Consider the following 26,622-nt stretch of genomic DNA (forward strand, 5'->3'; position numbering starts at 1 on the left):
AAAGATAAAAGGGCATTATAAAAAACCTTCCAAGAAATAGGAAACGAATCCAAACTGAGAGGACTGGAAATAAATGAAAATAAAACAAAATACATGAATGTAAGCAAGAAAAAGAAGACACAACTGACAGAAATGGCAATAGACGCACACAGCTTCGAAGAGGTTGAAACGTTCAAATATTTGGGAGTATTAGTCAACAGAAGAAATGAAAGTGTAGATATGAAAAGAAGAATTCAAGCGGGAAACAAAGCATTCTACAGAAATAAAAAAATTTTCATTGATATGAAGATAAGCCGAACACACAAAAATAAAAATCTACAAATCGACTATAAGACCAATATAGTGTTATATGCTTTGGAGACATTCACATTAATAGCAAGAGAAGAAGAGCAGCTGAAAGTTTTTGAGAGAAAAATTGTGAGAAGTTCTGGGTCCAAAAAGGGAAAACGAAGAGGATGCAAGACAATGGATGAACCACGCAATACAAGAATCGATGGGTCAAGAGAACATAGTTAGAGCAATAAAAGCACAGAGAATTATATGGTATGGACACATAATGAGAAGAGAGAAGAACAATCCGTTAAGAGTTATAATCGAATAGATACCACCAGGTACAAGAACCAGAGACAGACCTAAACTCAGATGGAGACAACAAGTGGAAGAAGACTTAAGAAGTATGGAAATTAGAAATATATGAAGGAAAATCAAAGAGAGAGAAGAATGGAGAAAGGTAGTGGAAACAGCGAAGTCACACCAGCAACTGTAAAACCTAAGTCAGAATGGGACGATCCCCCACAAAAAGGATCTTCAAGTGAAAACAGCTTCAGCTTCTTCGGGAGCGTATAGCTTGTATAATATATAGGTCTTTTGCAAATTCCTGTAATTTGATCGATCCATCTTGTTAGGAATCTTCCTCGTGATCTTCGGCCTTCCATCTTTCCTTGTATAATAAGTCTTTCCATGTTTTCCGTGTCTGCTCTCATAACATGTCGAGAGTATTTTAATTGTTGGAGATGGACTTTGCTGGAGAGTTGTTTTCTGACCTTTAGCTCCTTTAAAATCGAATTATTTGTCCTGTGGTCGGTCCAAATAATGTTTAACATTTTTCTCCAACAGAACGTTTCAGTGGTATTTATCTTTCTTCTTTCCACTTGTCTGAGGGTCCAAAATTCACATGTCAATATTGAGAATGATAAGAATAAATGTATGATAACCAACCTATTTCCTTTAGGCATGTTTTTAACAATCCTTTACCATTTTTATCTGACCAGCTGTTTGGCGTAGTGTTTCCTACATGTACATAGATTTCATCAACATATCAGTGTTATCAAGATCAGTCCCAAAACGGGGACCATGGAAGTATTGGTATTAGAAGGAAAGATAGAAGGTCGAAGACCAAGAGGCAGATCTGCGCTTCGATGGGCAGACCAAATGAAGACTCTGGTGGTCAAATCCCTTCATGAAGCCGTCCATCTGACACAGGATCCCAGCCAACGTTGATAGCAAGATAATAATATTTAGAGTGTCACCACGCTCTGACAAGAGCTCAAGGAATCATCATCATCATCCAGCCTCAAAAGTCCACTGCTGAACATAGACATCCTCCTCTTGTTTCCAACCCCGTCCCTCCTGCACTGCTCCCATCCAGTTTTTATTTAGCCTTCTTAAATCGTCAGTCCATCTTGTAGGCGGTCGACCGACGCCTCTCTGGTCTTTTCTTGGTCTCCATTCCAATAACTTCTTTGTCCATTGCCCATCTGACATTCTGGCTGTGTGTCCTGCCCATCTCCATTTTAGTCTGGCTATCCTTTCGATGACGTCAGTCACCTTGGTTCTTCTCCTGACCTCATCGATTTTTATTCTATCTCGCAGAGTTATTCCTTACATGGAATTCTTCTGCTCTATTCTTCTCTGTGTGAGTCTTAGTATGTGACTCAAGGAATAAGGAGGAGGAAATTGATCGATTCAGTCTTGAGTTTCTACTGTTCACTCGCTTGCATAATTTTCCTTGGTGTTTTTAAACCGAGCATATTAGCTCCTCTTATCTGTTAAGATTAGCGCCCAAGTGGTACTCACATCTTTTGTGGTTATATCTAGAGATTGCAATTGCTGGATCCAGCAGCACGGATCCGCAAACGTGTTAAATTCGAAATAAGTTACTACTTAATTCAAAGTCGTGAGTCGGCAACTCCCTGTAGATCCCAGTAGCTCAGTATGCTGAAAAGCTTCAACAGCCTAAAAGTTTGCATTGATAAAGCATTGATAGACATTGATTCTGCGATAATACTCTGTACTGACGAATGGTCAATAATCAATGAGTTGATCGCCACTTTTTAACCGGTGAAATTGGCTGTAGAAGCTCTTTGCAGAAGAGATTCCACTTTGATAACTGCCAACCATGAAATTTGTCTTAGACAAACTAAATAGCCGGGAGTCTAGCCTTAATGCCGATCCATCGGAAACATTACGCAACAGAATCGCGGAACGGTGCCTCTCTGAAATGTACATTAGTGTAATGTAAGTATGTACTTGCGAAGGGTATAACGAAGGACTAAACAATCCTGGTATTTCCCCATGCCAAAAAAGAATGCAATGCGACAAGAGATGAAAAATTTGTTGAGTCGTATAAATACACAAGTGATTGTTTAGCCAGTGCAAGAGGAGATAATAAAAAAAGATGGGCCAGCTAATCCGGAGTCCGTGAATTTTAATTTGGAACAAGAACTTGAGCAACTTAAACAAATTTTATAACCAAAATATTTTGGAAAAAAAATGACCATTTATGAGACAGAAGAAATGAAACCCGATTATTTCTCGATTTGTCCATGGTCTATGACTATTTGCTGACCTTAAAACCGACCAACATAGAGGCCGAAAGGACTTTCTCCGCAACCGGCTATATGTGCAGTTCTGTGCGAAGTAGGTTAGACCATAAATAAAATATATTTTTAAGGTCTCACTTAAAAAAAACTATTTCTATTATAAAAACTATGTTTTTATTTTGATTCCACATTTTGCTTGATCCCCGCTGGATTCAGCTGGATTTAGGTCAATCTTGCAAAAATCCAGCTGGATTAAAAATGCTACTGGATTGCAAACCCTAGTTATATCATATAATTTATTATAGTTAGCGCTTCAACGTATTATCATCTTTAATTTGTTACAAGAGCATTAGGCACAAATATTTATATTTAATTCTTACTTCTCTGACACCAAAATGGCTGTTGGGCTGATTAATGGGTGGACTAGTAGAATTATTGAAGGGAGACACATACCCATAAACTAAATAACCATTAAATCAAAGCTTACTATCAGCAATAGACAAATTTATAAGCTGAATGATCCTTCTGAGAAAAACCTGGTCTGACTCTAATTTACTCTCGTTTAACGTAGATAAAACAGTAGTATTGTCTTATAAAGGAGTCCTTCAACCCTTACCTCTTAATAACAGCCAGATCAGTACCGTTGATTCTGTGAAATTTCTTGGTATTTTTTTAGACAGCAACCTTAAATGGTCCCACCATATCGATTTGTTAAGGAAGAAACTATCCTCAGCTTGCTATGCTATAAGATCTGTTTCGAATGAACTCAATTTAGCATCTTCCAAAATAACATAGTTTTCTTTGTTCGAGTCACATCTTCATTATGGTCTTCCTTTTTGGGGTTCTGGTACAGCTGCCCAATTCGATGTTATTTTCAAATTACAAAAAAGAGCAATTAGATATCTGTTTGGCCTCAGAAGAACAACACATTGCAGAAGTTACTTCAAAGATCACAGAATTTTAACCCTTCCATCTTTGTATATTTTAGAAACTGTTTGCTTAATTCGTAAACATCTACATGTCTTTCCACCAAGACCTAATCATGACTACTTCACGAGAAATTCTACGTTTGACGTCTATATGCCGACCCCGTCGTCTGAGTTAGTAAAGAAATCTATATTATATTCCGCAAAAAAACTTTACAACCATCTCCCTCTACAACTTAAATCTGCAGCATCTTTCCCCAAATTCCGTAAACTGACAAAAGCCTACCTATCTGAAAGACCATATTATTCAGTAGAAGATTTTCTTAATCAATAACTAAGAAATTACAGTACCCTTTGCACAAGTAGTATTTTTATTATCATTTTTTTTTTGTCTATATTTGGGTGTCATATGCAGCAGCTTAACTTTTAAACTTATTAATTACTAGGTAGACTATGCATTTGCAATTTACTTAAATTTTGCAATTGATTACTTCTGTTTAACTTCATTATTATTGTAAATATATTGACGATTTATGTAATTTTAGTAAATTGGATTGTTATTGTTTTGTTTTCTTGACTTTTTATAAGCTTTGTCGATAAAATTGTACAATTTTTCATGACAATAAAACATATTTCTATTCTATTCTATTCTCCTCTATCTTTCTCCTTCGTAAGGATGTAGTGGCCTCATGTATTCGTAATTTGTTTGACTATTTCTTTGAACTTTGTATCTAGGGCTTTTCGTTTTCCTCGTATTACGAGAGATGTCGCTGTTTTGCGTCTCAAAAGGTGGAATCATTGCATCGCGATGTTTTCCCTTAAATAGGAAGGGTTGTTGATCTTTGTTTCAGAGTTGTGACTGCATAGCTTCACTGAGGATGCATAGATTAGATGCTGAAATAGCTATATGGAGATGGTGGTCCAACTCTGAATCAAATAAAAACAAAAACTGCCTTTATCTTTTTCATCTTTACTCAGATTTGAGTACATACCTGAAACTGTTTTTCGGTCCTTTTCCTAGACGAAAAGAAGGTAAATACGTCGCCAAAGTGTCCTTTATTTGCTTTCTTCTATATTCGTCGTCTCTTGTGCTTATATATTGTAAAAGCCAGAGATACAGAATGCAGCCAGAAAGAAGTTTCTTAATGAAAAGTCTTGGATTTAAAATATTGTTTATTATTTTTATTTCAATTATTCTAATTGTATAAAAGTAGTAAACTTTGTATCTAATGCTTTTCGTCTTCCTCGTATTACGAGAGATGTCGCTGTTTTGCGTCTCAAAAAGTGGAAACATTGCATCGCGATGTTTTCCCTTAAATAGGCAGGGTTGCTGATATTTGTTTCAGAGTTGTGACTGCATAGCTTCACTGAAGATGTATAGATGCTCAAATAGCTATATGGAGATGGTGGTCTAACTCTGAATCAAATAAAAACAAAAACTGCCTTTATCTTTGACTATTTCTGTCCAATTACCTCTCTTCTTTGAGTTGAGCACGTTGAGCAACCAGTCATGTCCTTTATTTAGTCCAACCATATTATTGGAGATCTTCCTCTGGATCTTTTGCCTGCTACGTTGCCTTTAACTATCATTCGTTCCTGTCTTCTCTTCTTCTAGTTATATGTCCAAAATATCTCAGTATATTTTGATTGATAGTTGTGGTGAGTCAAAGAATTTTTGTGTTAAGTTCTGCTAGTATTGAATTATTTGTACGATGTGACATTCTACGGTAGACCCACATTTTTTTGTTTTTTTTTTTGTAATGTCGGTGTTCTTCCGCATTTTTGTGAGTTTGACTGTTGCTGATTTAGCCACTGTGATGCGTTGACGGATCTCGTCTTCTCATCCTCCACTGTTAACGGGGCATAAGTAATTAGTCTAGTAATTACCTAAAACCTAAGTCTGACCACTTTGTAACCTGCCATGTTTCTTATCTCTGTTGGGTTGTTTCTTATTCTATCGATGATCATTACTTTGCCACATTTTATTCCATTTTGGATCCGTTTATGAAGAGATTTTCGTCATAAACGGATCCAATATCGAAAGAGTCGACCAATATGCATACCTTGGAACAATGATCAACTCCAGAGGAGATTACTTACAGGAAATCAAAATCAGAATAGAAAAGGCTAGAGCAAATTTTAACAAAATGAGAAAAGTGCTCTGCACAAGAGATTTGAAGTTGGAGCTAAGAGTTAGGTTGGCTAGGTGCTACTTTTTCTCGACTTTGTTTTATGGAATGGAAGCTTGGACCTTGAATGCTACATCAATGAAAAAACTAGAATCATTCGAGCTGTGGGTGTACAGCAGAATTCTGAAAATATCGTGGACAGAACACGTCACAAACAAAGAGGTTCTGAGAAAGATGAATAAAGAAATGGAAATCCTAAATACCATCAAAACAAGAAAATTGGAATATCTCGGACATATTACACATGGAGAGAGATACAGCTTGCTCCAATTGATTATGCAGGGAAAGATTCAAGAAAAGAGAAGCATAGGGAGACGCAGAATATCGTGGCTGCGCAACCTGAGAGAGTGGTACGGATGTACATCAAATGAACTTTTTAGAGCAGCCGTCTCTAAAATACGAATAGCTATGATGATTGCCGATCTCCGCCGCGGAGATGGCACTTAAAGAAGAAGAAGATTCCATTTTACGTTTTCGAAGGCCTTGGAGTAGTCAACAAAGCACAAATATCTTTCTATGTTAGACTCTCGAGATTTTTCGAGATTTTTTGAGCTGAATGATACTGATATTGTAAATAACTTTTACTGGTGAATTTTTGTAGGATAAGTATATCAGTGGAATTTCCATTAAATCACCGTCTCTGTTGATATGACTAAAAGTTCGGCTCTGTTTAGATAATTAGATGTAAAACAGACAGCTTAAGTATTCCTAAAATCAAACAAATCGTAGGCTATTTTAAATTTCACTTGCTTGAATCATTAAAAAACACCATCAATCATAGAACCGCACGTATATACTATGAATAAAGTGTGTGTGTATGTGTGTGCTAAAGAGAAAACAATTGGGTCTTTTAATTTATGAACGAAAACTATGTTTTAGCTAATTTATAACTCTTGGTTATATTTTTTTATATTTAGAAGTTATTATATTATATAATGGCGTTGAGATTCCTAACTCTCACTATTCTTTATTTCTCCATGAGTTTTCCAGGTCTTTGTCTCTGATTTTATTGTCGGTGCCTTCTCCTTCCTCAGCACTTTCTTGATCTTCCGGTTCATTTTCTTGCATATAAAAGGAGCAATTGAGTTGAGTTGGCTAATATCTATCGTCGGACGAATTGTCCATTTTTCAAGCAGGGACATGTATCCTTAAAGTGATTCCTTTAACATCGTGTCATCACAATTTTTTTATTTTAATACAATTATCATATGTAATTTAAAGTTTTTTGCAATCCTTGGAACTCCACATCGAAACGTCGCGTCGGTTAATTAGATATGACTATTTTGTAAATTTTTATTAGTCTGTAGATTTTGTTCATGAGTATTTGATGGTTTTCGACTAAAAACATTTCTTCAAAGAGAAATTTCACAAGAGCAAACTGGATTTACCAAAGGTAGAGGTACTCGAGAACACCTGTTGAATATAAGACAGATAATCAAAAATCTAGGGAATTCAATATTCCACTATATGCTTCATAGATTATCGTAAGTCGATCGACAGGGTCAAGTGAAGACACTTATGGCGAATACTAAAAGAAGTAGGCGTACCACAACACCTTATTTCGCTGATAACTGAACTAAACAAACACATTACTGGATCAGTTAAAGTGGTTGACACACTTTCAAACGAATTTCATCCAGAACGGGGTGTCAGACAGGGATGTATACTATCTCCACAATTATTCAATATATTTTATATGGAGAGTATATTATGAGAACAGCACTTGAAGGATGGGAAAAAGGCATCTCAATAAAGGGTCATAAAATAAACAACCTACGTTTCTCAGATGACACAGCCCTTTTTGCAAGAATTGCAAGAAGAAATTGCAAATAGTCAAAGAAATAGCAAAAAATTGCAAATAGTCAAGCAGAGCTGATTGATCTTATACGACTGGTTGAAACCGAAAGTCAAATATTTGGTCTGCAATTAAACACATCAAAGACAAAGATAGTATATAGACTACATAACACAATAACTCCACACATAACCACAATTGATCGGTTTGAGGTTGTGAGCTCATACTTACCTTACATCTAGGATCATTAATAACAAACACAAGGTCACTACAGGAAGAAATAAAACGTAGATGTGATCTAGCAAAAGTTGCCACAGCAAAAATGACCACAATATGGAAGGACTGGCCGGACTGGACTTGGACCGACCATAGGACAAATAATTCAATTTTAAGGGAGCTAAAAGTTAGCCAACTACTCTCCAATAAAGTCCATCTCCAACAATTAAATTACTTTGACCATTTTATGAGAGCAAACACAGAAAATATGGAAAGACTTTATACAAGGAAAGGTGGAAGGCCGAAATACAACTACAGCCGAACAAAATCAACGAGATACAACTACGATGGTTTGGTCACGTACAAAGAATGCATCAAGAGAGAATCCCAAAACATGTACAAAACTGGAAACCGCAAGGTAGAAGAAGAAGAGGTAGACCGAGGAAAAGTTGGCAGGGAGGAATAAACAAAGCTATGGATGAAAGAGGTCTGCAAGTAGATCAATTTGCGTACAGAGAGAAATGTCGAACGGGTATCGGAAGACGGAGAACGTTGTAAACCGATAATATATATAATAATATAATAAAAAATGCAGAACAAAGTGGTCAGAACGTTTACAGAGAGCAGGATGACAACCGACTCACTAACCAATTACTAAATTCAAACCGAAAGAAAGACAAAGGGTTGGACAGGAAATCCCTAAAAATATGAGCGAAGCTTGACGCCGAAACTAGTAACAAATGACTAAAATTATGGAATAAAGAAGAAGAACAATGTACAGACTATTTTTTGGAAACAGCTACTGATTTAGAAAGTGCTCAAGCTAATCTGTTTTGAAAGCCGTTTCTGAATCATCACTGTTATCACAACATAGACACAATGTAAAAGGAAAAATCGTCACATCCATATATCTTTTTCCGCACATGTCATTTTTTATAGTAAAAATTATCAGAAGACTAAGTTTTCAATCTAATAGCGCATAAAATAACATTAAAAATATTACTCTACATTCTACATCCCACCAGATTGAAAACAATGGGAACCTTCTCTGGTTACACCTCCGAGGCTTCTAAAATTTGCAAGCCATAACGGATGCTGAGACTAAAGAAGATGAGGGAATTTTACAATTTATAATTCACGTCCCATCTGCTCAGCGCGGTAAAGTTTCAACGAGAATGGTTCCCTTTGTACTCCAATCAGAGTAAACATGTAAATTAAAAATTAATAACCATTTTCAATTTCGTTGCAACACGAAACTAGAGCCACATTATATTCTAGTTCAATTGTGAATTATAAATTGTCAAATTCCCTCATCTTCTTTAGTCTCAGCATCCGTTATGGCTTGCAAATTTTAGAAGCCTCTGAGGTGTATCCATGTAAGTTTCCCATTGTTTTCAATCTGGTGGGATCCTGAGTAATATTTTTAATGATATTTTATGTGCTATTATATTGAAAACTTAGTTGCCGCTATGGCATCCCTGCCATTTCGTTCGTTGCAATCCGTAACCCCCAACGCCACGCTGGGGTTTGTCCTGGTTGGGTCAGTGAGAGCAGCATATGTGCCTCCTGATGAGAGACTAATAAGTTTCGAAACCGGTAGAGGTGCTTGCTGCACTCTCTGATTGAACTAGAATATAATGCTGTAGTTTCGTGATGCAACGAAATTGAAAATGGTTATTCATTTTTTATAGTAAAAACTATCAATAAATCGTTGTCATTTCATGCAAACAAAACACCTAACTTACCAAAACCAACGCAAAAAACTGTTTAATCCATTCCACTCACTCAAAATTTAAAAACTGCGGTTCCAACATGACATGACCAACGGTTTTTACAGATCGTTTTCACAAAGTGTAACAATAAATTTTTAAAGCTGCTATCCCATTCTAACTTGTCTGTTGATGTACGGAGTCAGGAGTCAACGGGAACGAAATATTTCTCTATTCCTGCAGTTCGGCGTCTTAACTAGGCGTCGTAGGCCAGTATTTGGACGCTTCTCGGCAGGAAAACCAGGATTTATCTACATTACTGTAATGATAATTCCTTTAATGACTTTTTAGGGCAATTGACAATTGAAAAGATAAGATGGTGAAATAAAGAAGGGAAGGTATAAATAAACAAGAAGAAAATGGCATGGAAAAATACATCGAAACGGGATTAGAAGAAGATAAAGAAAAATATTAAAGGCAGAGACGATTGGTAAAAAATACAGTCACACAAGCCAAATAAAAATAATGGAAAGAATTTGGAGTCGAACTACAGGAAGGGTATGTAACAAATAATAGAAACTTTTGGATGACAATACGACACATGAACGGAGGAAAGCTAAAGGAAATAAACGCAGTAAGAGATACATCAAAGCAAATCCAAATAAACCCAGAACAAATAGCTAGGGTATGGAAAGAATATTATGAGAAAAAATTTGATACCGAAGAAATAAAGGAGGACATTGTAATAAATGAAAGCGAAGAAAACAAAGGAGGTAGAGCATATAAGTAGAGAGGAAGTAATAGAAGGATTATCAAACATAAAAATAGGCAAGACAGGTGGAGATGATTAAATTGAACCGGAAATGTTAAAATACATGGAGAACAAGGTATAAACGGCTGCACATAGATTCGCTTCCGGGTTCAGGTAGGAAGACCTAACCCTTCGGTCATAACTTAACTTTCGGGTATGAGTTTCGGAGCCAACTCGTGTACAATAAAAGTGGTTTTATAGGGGTTGGGAGCGAATCCATGTGCGCCGGTATAAACTGGCTCTGAAAAGTATATAAAGAGGCGTGGTAAAAACAAAAAATTCCTAAAGACTGGCAGAACAACATTATCGTGCCAATATACAAAACAGGAAAACATGTAAACTGCGATAACTTTGGAGTTATATGTCTGTCGTCGGTATGCTTTAAAGTGTGTTTACGAAAATAATAGAGAACAGACTAAGACCAAGAAGTAGAAATGAGAGTAAGAACCAGTCATCTACAGACAATAATAGGATACCACAGATTACAATATCTGGTAAGTATAATTACTAATGACGGAAAAATAGATTGGGAAATAACAAATAGAGCAAAAAAATCAAACAAGTTATACTATGCGTTAGCCCAATACTGGGGGAACTTGCAGGAGAGACAAGGGTAAAAATATATAACACAACAGTGATATCGACTGTGCTCTATGCAAGTGAAAACTGGACAATTCTGGAAAAACGTAAGAGCAGGATAAATGCAATGGAGGTGAGACACCTAAGAAAGATATATTAAGCAACGAGACTATTAGGGGAATGGCCAACCAAGAACTAATAATGAATAAAATAGCAAAGAGACAATAAATGGACTGTTATGGGTATCTGAAAAATAAAAAAAATTAATATAAATCGTCCGGGATTTGAACCCGCGATCTCTCGATCTCTGGTCCAATGCTATACCAACCGAGCTATCAAGCCCCGTGCTATTGACGTGTCGGATATAATTACACATCACGGTGACAAATAGATCAAAGTGAAGTATAAAAATAGGTATTTTATTATCTTACGCCCGAGGAAGGCAAATCCAAAGACACAAAAATTATAATAAATAATACATTTACTAAGAACACTAATATATTCTTTTAATGACTTATTTGAGCTGATACATACATAATTTGAAATATTAGCAACGAACTACATACTGTCTGTCTGCGCATGCGCCAGGGAATTATAAAATTTCACCCTCGATCGTAAAGAAGTATAACTTCAAAAAATGGATACAGCAAGTAGTACGAGTAGAAAACAAAAATCACACATACTAAGAGTACCACGATATATTTTATATTTTGACCAAAATGTGTAGATACAGAAACAAAGAAATGAAACAACTTATCAAGAACTTTTGCTTGAAAAAATTTAAAAAAAAACATTTTTTGTGGTCCTTGTTTTTCTTTTGTAGGAAACAAACTGGCCTATTAGCTGTTGATTTTTATTTTTACTACATCTTTATTATGATAATCCCCAGTGTGGGCTTTAGGTAGGGCTATTAAAAACTAGTGTTATTTTTTTTTCTCGTAGTTTATTATATTTTATAATAATAAATATCATTTTTATTTAGATAAAAGTAAAAAAAGGAACCTATACGCGATCATTTATAAAAATATAAAAAATAGTTTTCAGTCTTATACAATATGGTGCAAATGAAATAAATAAATTCGTTATCTCGTAAACCGTCGACTTTTAGGAAAAATCCCAGAAACAGGTCGATTTTGATTTTTAAATTATGATATTTTGGCATATATGTCATACTAGTGACGTCATCCATCTGGGCGTGATGACGTAATCGATGAATTTTTTAAAAAGGGAATAGGGGTCGTGTGCTAGCTCATTTGAAAGGTTATTCAATTCTCTATTCAGTAATATAAACATTTACATAATTATTTATACAGGGTGCCAAAAATTTTTTTAAAATTAAATTAGGTATATGACAAAAAAAGAAGAATGTATGTAATTTATTTAATTCAAAATACATTTTACTGTTACCCGAAAACAGAAAAAATGTTTATTTTACAAACAAACATTGCTTTTCGATTAAATTTAATGTTCTAGTCGGCCAGCCACCTGCCTTTTGGAAGTTTGAACATTTAATTTAAACGAAAAGCAATGTTTATTTGTGAAATAAACATTTTTTTTCTGATTTGTTATAGCAGTAAAATGTATTTTGAATTAAATAAATTACATACATTATTCTTTTTTTTGACAAATAATTTTATTTAGAAAAAAATTTGGACACCCTGTATAAATAATTATGTAAATTAAAAATAAAAAAATTAAAATGTATACCATTTTTATTCAGTTACAATGCGAAGGCAAAACAATCCTATTTTTCAATTAGAATACGGAGCGCAGTCCAGCCCTCTGAATCGACGATTTTCAACTCTTGTTGGAGTCTCATCGGAGAGAACGTAGGCCTGCTACTCCATACTTCAATTGACCAACACCGAGAGTTTATCCCCCACACCGCAACTGACGTGAATGGACTAGGTGACTAGCGTCATCTGGCAATTGAAAGATGAAGTAGTTTTCAATCCTAATAGCAATATTAATAATATTTAAAAATATTAAAATATTACTAAAAGATTTTTAAATTGAAAACTTATTGGTCCATTTTCCTGGTGACACCTCCAAGGCTTCTACAATATGCAAGCCAAATGGATGCTGAAGTGAAGACAAAGGGAAGGAATTCTACACTATGCAATTCACAACCCCCGTCTGCAGCTTGATAAAGTTCCAACGGAAAATGGACCTAGTTATTATGTAAATTATGTAAATATTTATATTACTGAATAGAGAATTGAATAACCTTTCAAATGAGCTAGCACACGACCCTTATTCCCATTTGAAAAAATCACCGATTACGTCATTGCGCCCAGATGGATGACGTCACTAGTACGCATATATGCCAAAATATCATAATTTAAAAATAAAAATCGACCTGTTTCGGGATTTTTCCTTAAAGTCGCCGGTTTATGAAATAAGAAATTTATTCCTTTCATTTGAACCATACTGTATATTTAATGCATTATACTATGGTTCTGTTATATAAGATGTCCTAGCAGATGAGGTAAAGGTTGTGAAACTGTTTTCCTGTTGCATATCTAAGTTAAATACTATTGAATAGACTTTACAAAGCATTGCATTCGATACGATAGAAATTAAGAGCGTAATGAGAGCGTTGGAGAAAAGTCGTATAGATTATCGGTAGGTACTCAAAACTGATCGTGAACTTATTATACAATAATGCAACCATGACGGTACGACTACTCAAAGATACAAAATGCATTAAAATCAAAAGAGGAATTAAATAAGGTGACACGTTATCTCTTTAACTCTGTACGGCAGTTCTGGATCCTGCTTTCAAACAATTGGAGTGGGACGACAAAGGAATCAATATCAAGGGTGAAAAACTTTTCCACCTTCTGAGAGGACATAGTTCTGATAACAGACAACTCAAAAGAGATTAGCAATATGCTTATCGAGTTAGATGCCGTCTATTAGAAAGTTAATTTGAACATAAATTTTGGATAGACACAATACATAAAAAACTTGGTATCAAACGGAAATCCAAAAGTCGATTGCAACGAAATAGAATTGGTTTATAATTATAAATACTTAAGTCCTGAAATCCAAATTGCTAGGGATAATCAAACTGCCGAACTGCCAAGAAGAATCACCTTTGCATGGGCTGCATATTTTAGCTACATATAATCACCTCTTTCAAGCATCTTCAAGAGCGAAATTATCTGAAAAAGAAAACGTTCGACTAATGTGTGTTATGTGTGCTGCCAGTTATGACTTACAGCGCCGAAACACTTTCGTTAACCCAAGCCACAGCAACCAAACTTCAGAATGACCCAAGAGACACGGTTAGTAAAGGGGAAATCAGAAGAAGAGGTATCACAGACGTCATAAAGAGAATAGCATGGCTGAAGAGGAATTGGACGGGCCATGTAACCAGAATGAAGGACGGAAGGTGGACCCAAAAAATTACAGAGTGGATACCACGAGCAGACAGAAGAAGCAGAGGTAGACCAGCTATACAGACCTGGACAAACGACGTTAAAAGGGTCGCTGCATGAGAATTGGTTGTAGGAAGCTCAAGACCGACAGAACTGGAAGAAATTCTTCTTCTTAAAGTTCCATCTTCTATCGGAGGTTGGATATCATAATGGCTATGGTCACTTTGTTGGCTGCTGCTCTGAACAGTTGTAATGAACTACAGTTAAACCATTTTCTAAGGTACCTCAGCCAGGAGATGCGTCTTCTTCCTATGCTTCTTCTTCCTTGGATCCTTCCTTGCATAATAACTCTCAGCAACTCATATTTTTCTCCTCTGGTAATGTGACCCAAATATTCCAGTTTCCTTGTTTTTATACTCTTCATAATTTCTAACTCCTTATTTAAACGTCGTAGCACTTCAACATTGGTAATCCTTTGAACCCACTGAATTTTCAATATTCTTCTGTAACACCACATTTCGAACGCTTCTATTTTTCTTATGTGTTGTCTCTTCAATGTCCAAGCTTCCATTCCGTATAGTAATATAGAAAATATGTAGCAGCTTAGAGCCCTCAATCTGAGAGGCAACTGAAGGTCTTTGTTTGTAAGCAGTATCTTTATTTTTATAAATGCTTGCCTTGCAGTTTCAATTCGGACTTTAATTTCTTTGCTTTGGTCATTTTTGTCATCAACCCAGGTTCCCAGATATTTGTATGTCTTTACTTTTTCTATTTGGTTTTGCTCTAGTATTAACCTTTCATTTCCATGTTGTGTTTTTGAGACAATCATAAATTTAGTTTTTTTCTTGTTTATTTTGAGTCCATATCGAATGCAATAATCGTTAATGCTATTTAACAATTCTTGCAGCGATTCCAGGGTGTCTGCCATTATAACGGTGTCATCAGCGAATCTTATGTTAATTACTATTCTTCCGTTTATAGATATTCCATCACTTAGTTCCGCTATCACTTCCTGAAATATGGCTTCACTGTACACGTTAAACAGTAGCGGTGACAGAACACAACCCTGTCTTACCCCTCTCTTTATATCAATATTCTCGGACTCTTGTTTTTCTATCTTCATATTGGCCTTTTGATTCCAATACAGATACAGAAGAAATTAGGGAAGGTCTATGTTCAACTTTACACGCAGAAAGCTGTTTGATGAAAGACAGGACCCATTCATTAGTGTATATTGAGAAAAATATTAAAAATTGTATACGTCAAGATATGATAGATATGCGGACGATACTATCATAATAGCAGACAACCTCCAAGACCTCCAAAAGCTAATGAACAAGATAGTTGAGTATGGAGAAGAATATGTATTATCAATAAACATCAAGAAAACTAAAGGGCCTAGCCGGGTAAGATGGTGAAAAGTGCCCCCAGCTCGATTTAAATTCCATATAGGCCAATTTTTAGCACATATAGAGGAACTCACTTTCTGAAATTTTTAGCCCCCGCGGTGGTCACGTGACCCCCCTAGAGCCTAATTAGGCTTTTTATGTTTTTATTTTTTTTTTATTTTTTTTTTATTTTTTTGGGTCTTACAATTACACAAGATGGAACGTTGGACAAGAATATCCAAGAAAGGTGCACACAAGGAAGGAAAGCTATCGCATTATTGAACAAAATCCTATGGGACCAAAGTATCTCCAAAGAAAATAAACGTAACATCTATAACAGCATTGTTAAGAGCATTATAACATACAGCAGCGAAGTTTGGCCACTTAAAGAAAAATCCGAAAATATGCTCAGAACAACTGAAATGGACTTCTGGAGAAGATCTGCTGGTATATCAAGAATACAAAAAATCAGAAATACAAGAATATTGGAGATAATGGATGTAAAGCATACAATAATGGACGATATAAAAACAAAGCAACTAAGATGGTTTGGCCACGTACAACGTATGGAAGAAGACAGATTACCCAAGCAAGTGCTACGATGGGCACCAAAAGGACGGCGGAAGAGAGGAAGACCTAGGAAAAGCTGGATAGAAGGAATCCATAGGGAAATCGGAGAAAGAGGCTTGAACGAAGACATGTGCTACGATCGAGAGCAATGGCGATTGGGAATCGGAAGACGTCGTAGAACGTTATGAACCGATTATATATATATATATATATATATATATATATATATATATATATATATATATATATATATATATATATGTTTTTATTTTTTATCTCAGGCGCATCAAGAGCTAGCCAAAAACTTTATTAAAAAAAGTTGTAAGTTCCAAAAAGATCTATAAGAAAAAAAATTTTTTTAATTTTTTGGCGGGAAATTCAAATTTTTAGAACAATTTTAAACTTTTAAATGACTCTGAAAAAAAAACTAAGACACTCGTTTTTACGAAAATTAATTATAATGTGTATTTTTGTACAATCTTTCACCCTGAATTTTTTCAGACTTTTAAAATTGGTGAAACGTACCTTTAAAAATAAAAAACCGCATTTTTTCAGTTTTTTTTTCGTATTTTGAAACAATTTTATACATATTTTTCAAAAAAGTTAACACTGTCACTAGAATAGGTAAAAAATTGAAAAATAATTGGGGTTTGCTTAATAAAAATTTTTTGTAAAGCCATCCATTTTCAAAATACAGGGCGTTGAAGAAAACAAAATTTTACACATTTTTTACGATTTTGCTGAAACTACTGGCAACATTGTAATAAAACTTGGCGGGATTTAAGAACTCGTTATTGTGCATATTTTGACATACAATTAATGATTTGATATTCATCATTGGCTCGCATAGGGGTAATGGTCTGAACTTTTTAAAGAATAAAGATAGTACGCCACTGACATATTTCAAATTAATAATCGTTTTTTAATTTCTCGTTCAATTTGTGACAAAAAATGTATCTTCTTATTTTTTCATACGACGCGCCATTTTTATTCAAAAAATAAAAGATCTTAACCCTTACAAAGTATTCGAACTTCTAGTAGTTTCTACATCTACATACTAGTGGAGTCACTGGAGGTTTTCACCTCCGATTTCGTTGAACCTCCACCGATTTTCATGAAAATTGGTAAGTAATTAGAGCATACCTCAAGGAACAAAGGTGACATAATGCCAACTTGCGCCTTTACCCTGGGGGTGGATGCCACCCCTTCTCGGGGGTGAAAATGATTTTATTAAAAATAATACCATAAATCGATAAAGGGACAAATTATAAGCAAAATTTGTTATATTAAGTTATTAATATAAATCAACACTTTTTGAGTTATTAAAGACCAAAGATTTTTTTTTTCGTAAAAAAATGCATGTTTTAAATCGGTTTTTCACGTATAACTCAAAATTAGCTTTAAAATAGCTCAAAAAAACTATAACTCAAAACAGTATAACTCAAAATAGCTTTTACAAAATAGCTATTATTACTGAAATTGATGATAATAAAAAACTGAATACACTGCTCACTTAAAGAACTAAACTAATGTTAGTTCAAAGTGAGTTATTGGCAATTGAATGTGTATTTTTTTCGACGAGTACTCAAATCTAAATATTCAAGCTAAAATAACGGGAAAACGATGCAATGTATAAAATATACCTGCTAATCATTTGTTAACGTACTTCGGAATGCCTATTAAATGAGCTTCAGAACAAGTTAATAGCGTCAAAATTAAGCGAGTTCGATGAAAATAAAAGAACCCTTTCGAGTTTGTTAGGAAAAAGTGAAAAATAAAACATACGCCATTTTCACAAAAATTAAAATTTATAGTAATCCTTACAAGGACTTCTTTATATTAGCATAAGTAATGATTTAAATAATTTTGACCGGTTTAGAATGCATATTTTTGAAAAAAAGATATAATTATAAAAAATCATAATTTTTAAAATTATTGTAATTTTCATATTCTTTTGATAATAACTCCAAAAATACTCAACATACGTAAAAAATGATTAATACCCAAATTTTAGTTTTTTCAAATTTTGTGTCAAATATTTTACCTGTTTTACTATTTCCATAGGGTAAAAAATAACCGAGATAGAAACGTTTAACTCTTAAATTTTGGTGTGAAAACCATGTAACCGGGGCCATTTAACCTTTTATTTTTAAAAAAAGTAAGGGGTTTAAAAGATTAAATTCAACGTGGTTAAATAGCCCTTAGAATTAACTTTCAAACGGTTTTTAGATAAACCTGATATCTTAAAAATAAACGGAGTTATTAAAAAAAAACAATAATATTTTTTGGAAAAATTTTTAAAAAATAAAATTAACATGAAGTAAAACTCCCTAGTGTAGTTGGTATATTTAATAAAAATTATAAAAATTTTTAAAAATCCAAACGGATTACGTTCAAAACGTTTTCGGACTTATCAGTCCATCATCAGTGAACTCTCTGTCCTTGCTAAATAGCCACAATGCCAAACACTGGTCAAGATGTATGTTCTAACTACATGGTGAAATCTGATCTACAATTTGGCTTACATTGGATGCCAACGGATTAGTACTAGGAACATGATGCTCTACTCCATTAATTAAGAGATTTTTTTTTATTATAATTAGGTCTACATTGAACTACGTTTAGTCTGTCAATGATCATTGACTAAACGTAGTTCAATGTAGACCTAATTATAATAAAAAAAATCTCTTAATTAATGGAGTAGAGCATCATGTTCCTAGTACTAATCCGTTGGCATCCAATGTAAGCCAAATTGTAGATCAGATTTCACCATGTAGTTAGAACATACATCTTGACCAGTGTTTGGCATTGTGGCTATTTAGCAAGGACAGAGAGTTCACTGATGATGGACTGATAAGTCCGAAAACGTTTTGAACGTAATCCGTTTGGATTTTTAAAAATTTTTATAATTTTTATTAAATATACCAACTACACTAGGGAGTTTTACTTCATGTTAATTTTATTTAACTAGATGGTATACAGCCAACCTTCGGGTATTATCCCGTTTTATTTTTTTTTTTTTTTTAAATAAATTTTGAGAAAATTTTGGTGCATAAATTTTAATGCTATCAACATGTTCGGGGGTTCATTTGATAGATATTTTTAAGTACTTTGACAAATGTTTAATAAGTTTATGTTATAAAATCCATAATTTTTCCGTTATTTCAGCGTGAATACTTAGATTTTTTTACTCGCCGAAAAAAATATATATTCAATTTAATTACCTATAACTCACTTTTAGTTAAGACTAAAAGGTTTTTCTAGTACTCGTAATGAGTTTATAACGTTTTTTATTAGCTTCAATTTTGGTAATAATAACTTTTTTGTAAAAACTTATAGTTTTTGAGTTATTGATGAAAAATCTGTTAAAAACATGCATTTTTCTCAAGAAAAATTAATATCTTTGATCTTCAATAACTTAAAAAGTTTTGATTTATTTTAATAACGTTATATAACAAATTTTGCTTAGAATTTGTCCCTCTATCGAATTGTGGGGATATTTTCACTAAAATAATTATCACCCCCGAGAAGGGGTTGCATCCACCCCCAGGGTAAAAGCGAAAGTTAACACCATGTCACCTTTGTTCCTTGAGATATCCTCTAACCACTCACCAATTTTCATGCAAATCTATGGAAGTTCAACGAAATCGGAGGTAATAGCTCATATCCACCTTCAGTGACTGCACTAACATAATAAACTCATACATCCATTATCAAAATTAATTCGAATACTTTGGAAGCGTTAAGATATTTTATTTTTTGCAGCAAAACAGCGCGTCGTATGAAAAAATGAGAAGATAGATTTTTTATTGCAAATTGAACGAGGAATTCAAAAATGATTGTTAATTTGAAATATGTCAGTGGCGTACTATCTTTTTTTCTTTGAAAAGTTCAGACCATTACCCCTATGCGCGCCAATGATGAATATTAAATCCTTAGGTGTATGTCAAAACATGCACAATAACTACCTCTTAAAATCCGCCAAGTTTTATTAAAATGTTGCCAGTAGTTTCGGCAAAATCGTAAAAAATATGTAAAATTTTGTTTTCTTCAACTTGTATCTTGAAAATGGATGGCGTTACAAAAAATTTTTATGAAGCAAATCCCAATTATTTTTCAGTTTTTTACCTATTCTAGTGACGGTGTTAAATTTTTTGAAAAATATGTATAAAATTGTATCAAAAAAACGAAAAAAAAACCGAAAAAATGCGGTTTTTTATTTTTAAAGGTACGTTTCACCAATTTTAAAAATCTAAAAAAATTCAGGGTGAAATATTATGCAAAAATACACATTATAATTAATTTTCGTAAAAACGAGTGTCTTAGTTTTTTTTCAGATTTATTTAAAAGTTTAAAATTGTTCTAAAAATTCGAATTTCCCGCCAAAAAAATGGAAAAAATTTTTCATATAGATCTTTTTGAAACTTACAACTTTTTTAAATAAAGTTTTTGGCTAGCTCTTAATGCGGCTGAGATAAAAAATAAAAACATAAAAAGCCTAATTAGGCTCTAGGGGGGTCACGTGACCACCTAGGGGGCTAAAAATTTCAGAGTTCCTCTGAATTTCAGAATTAAAGTGAGTTCCTCTATATGTGCTAAATTGTGGCCTATATGGAATTTAGATTGGGTTGGGGGCACTTTTCACCATCTTACCCGGCTAGGCCCTTTATGAAGATATCAAAAACCCAAAATAATGATGAAAGCCTGACAATTAACGGTAAAACTTTAGAACAAGTTAAAAACTACAACTATCTTGGCACAATAATAATTAATCACACAAACGATTACTCCAAAGAAATCAAAGTTCGAATAGAGAAAGCACGAACAAATTTCAATAAAATGAGAAAGGTACTTTGTGCAAGAGAACTGAAATTGGACTTGAGAGTTAGGCTGGAAAGGTATTATGTTTTCTCGACTCTGCTTTGCAGAATCGAAGCATGGACACTTAACGCGTCGACTACTAAAAAGTTGGAAGCATTTGAACTGTGGGTGTATAGAAAGAAGAATCCTGAAGATATCATGGACCGAGCATGTAACAAACAACGAAGTCGAGAGAAGTGTCAACAAAAAAATGGAAATATTGGAAACCATCAAGACACGAAAGCTACAATACCTGGGGCATGTTATGCGTAATGAGAAATACAACATAGTTCAACTAATTATACAAGGGAAAATCCAGGGCAAGATAAGTGTACGAAGGAGAAGAATCTCATTGTTGCGTAACTTGAGGGATTGGTACGGATGCACATCAACCGAACTATTCAGAGCAGCATCATCTAAGATCAGAATAGCCCTGATGGTTGCCAACCTCCGTCGCGGAGATGGCACGTAAAGACGAAGAAGATGCGTCAAGAGAATCACGAATGAAGCAAGAAAGGGTTGTTGTATAAAATATTAAAAGAACAAATGCTACTTGGCTAAAAACCCATAAATGTGAAAAACATCAATTACATCAAATTATAATTCACGAAATATTATAAAAAATAGATTAATATGAAAAAAAATATATTTGTGCTAAGAAAATGTACAATGTTACCTAACGTTCTAATAAAAATATCACAAGGAAAAATTCCAGTTGTCATCTAATATCTAAACTTTGCCATGTAAGGTCCTACCTTTAAATATTCCAACCAATATGGTTGATATCATGTGATGCCAGGAGTTAATCTGGAAATATTTTTAACATCGTTTAAATATTTTATAATACAGGGTGGTTCATCTTATTCGCCTCGGTCTCTGTACGGAAAACCACTTGATATTTTAAAAAAATTTCTTCACAGAAATATACAGGGCCTTTAATACTACAACCTAAAAATAATGTGAATTATACAGAGTGTTCCAAAAAAGAGTGGTATATCAAAGTTATATTTTTTCTTATGGAATACCCTATATCTGATGACATTATTGAATTGACCTTAAGAAATAAGCCATACTTTCATAAGGGTTCCCTATACCTAAATACAGGGTGTTTTGATTTATTTCGATTTATATAAAAATGTAAGGTTTTAGAAAAAAATAAATATCTACGAATCTAAGAAGCAGTAACAAATTCTTTCTTGGATCTTAATAATAGACTATTTAGTATACTTAAACAGATGCTTATTGTAACAAAATTTCTTACAGGGTGGACAAAATATGGAAGTGTTCTATTAACAAATTCAAGCTGTAATAACTTACTTATTTTAAATGGAACACCCTGTATCTTAATCGTCTCTCGCGTAGAAAATTTACTTAGCTTTCAATTTGAATTAGAGTTTCCTATACGTATCTTTTTACAGGGTGGTCAAAATATTAGATTTTTCTATTAACAAATTCAAGCTGTAATAACTTACTTATTTTAAATGGAACACCCTGTATCTTACTAGTCTATGGAGTAGAAAATTTACTTAGCTTTCAATTCTTATTAGGGTTTCCTATACCTATCTCCCTTCATTTTTTAAATATTTAAAGATTTCCTAATTTGTAAGCTTTAAAAATTAGAATTACATAAGTACCTATGTCGTGTTTATGTACAACACATCACCAACACCGGATATATTCTTAGACAAGATACTGTCATTAATAAAATTTTCATTGTTATCATGTAATCACACAGAGTGTTGTATTATTTTAGTTGATTTTGGCCTCCATGTGAAATTAAATAATATGTTTATTTTAAACTGCATACCCTATATCAGATGCCGTATTCTGGAAGATATTTAAATTATATTTCATTCCGTATAAGTATTTTCCATATCTTAACCCAACGGTTATTAAGTAAATTTAAGAACGCCACTTTTTGTTTGAATCTTTAAATCGCAATTACAAACAATTAAATGCAATGGCTTCTTTGACGAAAACGAACCTATTGTACAAAAATATGTAAAAATGGGTATTTACAGAATAACATGGTAATTTATATTTACAGAATAACATGTGTATTGAGAATGTTTACATGGAATCGAAGAGATTTTAAATATCTTCCATTATAAAGAATAGAATATCGAGTATGTCATTTTAAATAAGAACACTCTGTGTGATTAAATGATAAAAATGTGAATTTTATTAATGAAACTATCTTGACTAAGATATTTAAGAATATTGCCGGTGTTGGTGATGTGTTGGTACCACGACATAGGTACTTAATTCTAATTTTTAAAGCTTACAAATTAGGAAATCTTTAAATATTTAAAAAATGAAGGGAGATAGGTATAGGAAACCCTAATAAAAATTGAAAGCTAAGTAAATTTTATACGCGATAGATTAGTAAGATACAGGGTGTTCCATTTAAAATAAGTAAGTTATTACAGCTTGAATTTGTTAATAGAAAAATCTAATATTTTGACCACCCTGTAAAAAGATAAGTGTAGGAAACCCTAATACAAATTGAAAGATAAGAAAATTTTCTACGCGATAGACTAGTAAGATACAGGGTGTTCTATTTAAAATAAGTAAGTTATTACAGCTTGAGTTTGTTAATAGAACAATCTCATATTTTGACCACCCTGTAAGAAATTTTGTTGCAATAAGCATCTGCTTAAGTACACTAAATAGTCTGCTATTAAGATCCAAGAAAGAATTTGTTACTGCTTCTTAAATTCGTAGATATTTATTTTTTTCTAAACCCTTACATTTTTACAAAAATCTAAATAAATCAAAAGACCCTGTATTTAGGTATAGGGAACCCTTATAAAAGTATAGCTTATTTTTTAAGGTCAATTCAATAATGTCATCAGATATAGGGCATTCCATAAGAAAAAATATAACTTTGATATACCACTCTTTTTTGGAGCACCCTGTATAATTCACATTATTTTTAGATTGTAGTATTAAAGGCCCTATATATTTTTGTGAAGAAATTTTTTTAAAATATCAAGTGGTTTTCCGTACAGAGACCGAGGCGGATAAGATGAACCACCCTGTATAATGTAACTTTAACAATTTTTAAACAACTTAAGGGATTTTACCCGTATATTTTGGTTGATTAAAACATGTAAACCTGTGATAACACTGATGATGGAATATTGATTCCGATAACGTTCTGCTGTGATATAACCCTTTTAGGGATTTTAAATATAGCTTTTACAAGATAAGGTTTTTATTTTTTGTTCTAATAAAAGATTTTAAAAACACTTTTATTAGATAACCACTTGTAGACGAGCCGACTCTGTATATTTTGCCAGTTTCGAAAATTACGAAATTCTCGAGTAAAATATGGCATCTAAAGTATAAATCGCAGACATTGTCAATAAATTTATTCGTAAAAATAAACGCGAATGGACTATTAGTCTGACTGCGATGCGTCTATCAATCGCACAAGCTCATATAATCTGTATCCATTTAAATATCCATAAAATAGAGAATTGATTAGGTAAACTATTTAGACAAATATAATGTAACAACCTCAAAATTTGTACAAATTAAAATAGTTTTGAAATGAGGTGGATATCGTGAGTACAACGGTTCACGGTTTATAGTAATTTTCAATTGTATCTTGAAAAGCTGATAACACAATTATTGAAGCAGATGCTGAAAATTGTATACGTACATACTAGAGAAGCTTTGGACTGTGTTTTATACAACAACCGTATGAAAGTTACTCTAGCTCTAGAAGATATGACTAATTCTAGAGATATACCACCTCCTCCTCATTCCTAGAGCCCTTGTCAGTGGTACTACTGTCCACTCTGAATATTGCTAGCTTGCTGCCTCCATTGGCTGCAATCATGTGCCAAATAGTAAGCACTTCATGTAGGGATTTCCCACCAGAGTCTTCATTTGGTCTGCTCATCGTCCTTTTCGTCTTTTTCTCTACTACCAACAGTTCCATAATTCCCGTTCTTCTAGCTATGTGGTCGAAATAATTTAGATATGCTTGGTTGCCTTCTAAATAAATTAGAAGCATTCGAATTATGGTGCTATCAACGAATCCTAAAGATATCGTGGGTTTCGCACATTTCCAATGAAGATGTTCTCCAAAAGACGAATTCAGAACGTCTGCTCTAGACATTGCAATTGCTGCATCAAGCAATCTAGCTGGATCCAGCGTTTTTTTCTTATCATGCTGGATCCAGCAAACGAAATAAGTTACTTCATGTCTTCATTAGCCGCTTTATTCAAAGCCGTGAGTCGGCAACTATCGCGCTAGCAGGTAGCACGTATGGTATGTTAAACAGTAAATGGTTAAGTTCAATTAGTTACCACTATAAACAGCCCGGATTAACCGATAATAGTATAAAAGGCCCGGTTTCAGGTAAAATTTATTTTAGGTTTTATTATGGGAGTACCGTCTAGTCAGTGTTAATTGCAAAAGACCAACTCTGTCTACCTCGGTGGCTTATCGCTCCGGGTGGGTCTTAACAATGGGCCAGGTCAGATAAATTTAATAATATTTACGACCGCACTAATTGAATTCAAACCATTTACTGTTGAACAAACCATACCACAAGTGCGATTGAACTGCAACGTCGGTGTCGCGTCGTCCTGTCTCTCGACTGCACCGCCCACCCTTTGACTCTTAAGCTTTATTTACAATTGGCAAGTTTACTGGCTGAAAGTATATGTGGCCAATAAACTTGCCATATGTAAACAGGAAAGTGCACTTGCTAGCACTTTCCTGTTGTTTACACATGGCAAGTTTAGTGGCGATAGTACTTTCAGTCAGTAAACTTTTTACGAGCTACTCGGATTTTGCCTTACATAATAAGTTGTAATAATGAATATTTTTGCCCTCTCATCACATGTCCTAAGTACCAAGTTTTCGTCTTTTGATACTCAAAATTCTTTCCGCTTCATTTCCTATCCTTCTACTTACTTCCACGTTTGACATTCTTTGAATCCATGATGTTCGTATGATTCTTCTGTAACACCAAAATTCAAAGGCGGCCAACTTATTCAGATGGACTTGATTTAATGTCCACGCTTTCAAGCCATAAAGAAGAGTAGAGAACACGTAACATCGAAGCATCCTTAGGCGTAGTTCTAACCTTATATCACGACAACAAAGAAACTTTAATGAATGATGCACGTGCTATTTCAATAAGTGTCTTAATTTCTTTGGTTTGGTCTACATTTCATGTTATCCATGTTCCTAAGTATTTGTAGCTATCCACACTCTCAATTACAGTATCTCCAATAGTCAATTGGATGTTTGCGTGCGCTGATTTAGTCATGATCATGCATTTAGTTTTCTTTAAATTCATCTTCAGTCCGTACTCATGACAGTGACGGCGTTGCATTACTGTATCGTCTGCAA

At 33.9% G+C, this 26,622-nt stretch overlaps 1 protein-coding gene across 2 annotated transcripts in view; it reads right to left on the reverse strand.

Moving 5' to 3' along the window:
- LOC114329113 (innexin shaking-B) overlaps positions 1 to 9,846 on the reverse strand; it is a 169,923-nt gene extending 160,077 nt beyond the window's left edge. For both annotated transcript variants that reach the window (XM_028278130.2, XM_028278132.2), the window contains exon 1: positions 9,694 to 9,846. The gene's annotated coding sequence lies outside the window, so the exon portion shown is untranslated. The remainder of the gene's footprint in view (positions 1 to 9,693) is intronic.
- Positions 9,847 to 26,622: the final 16,776 nt, after the last annotated feature.

The sequence above is a fragment of the Diabrotica virgifera genome, chromosome 8 (genome assembly GCF_917563875.1).
Source record: "Diabrotica virgifera virgifera chromosome 8, PGI_DIABVI_V3a".
NCBI lineage: Eukaryota > Metazoa > Arthropoda > Insecta > Coleoptera > Chrysomelidae > Diabrotica > Diabrotica virgifera.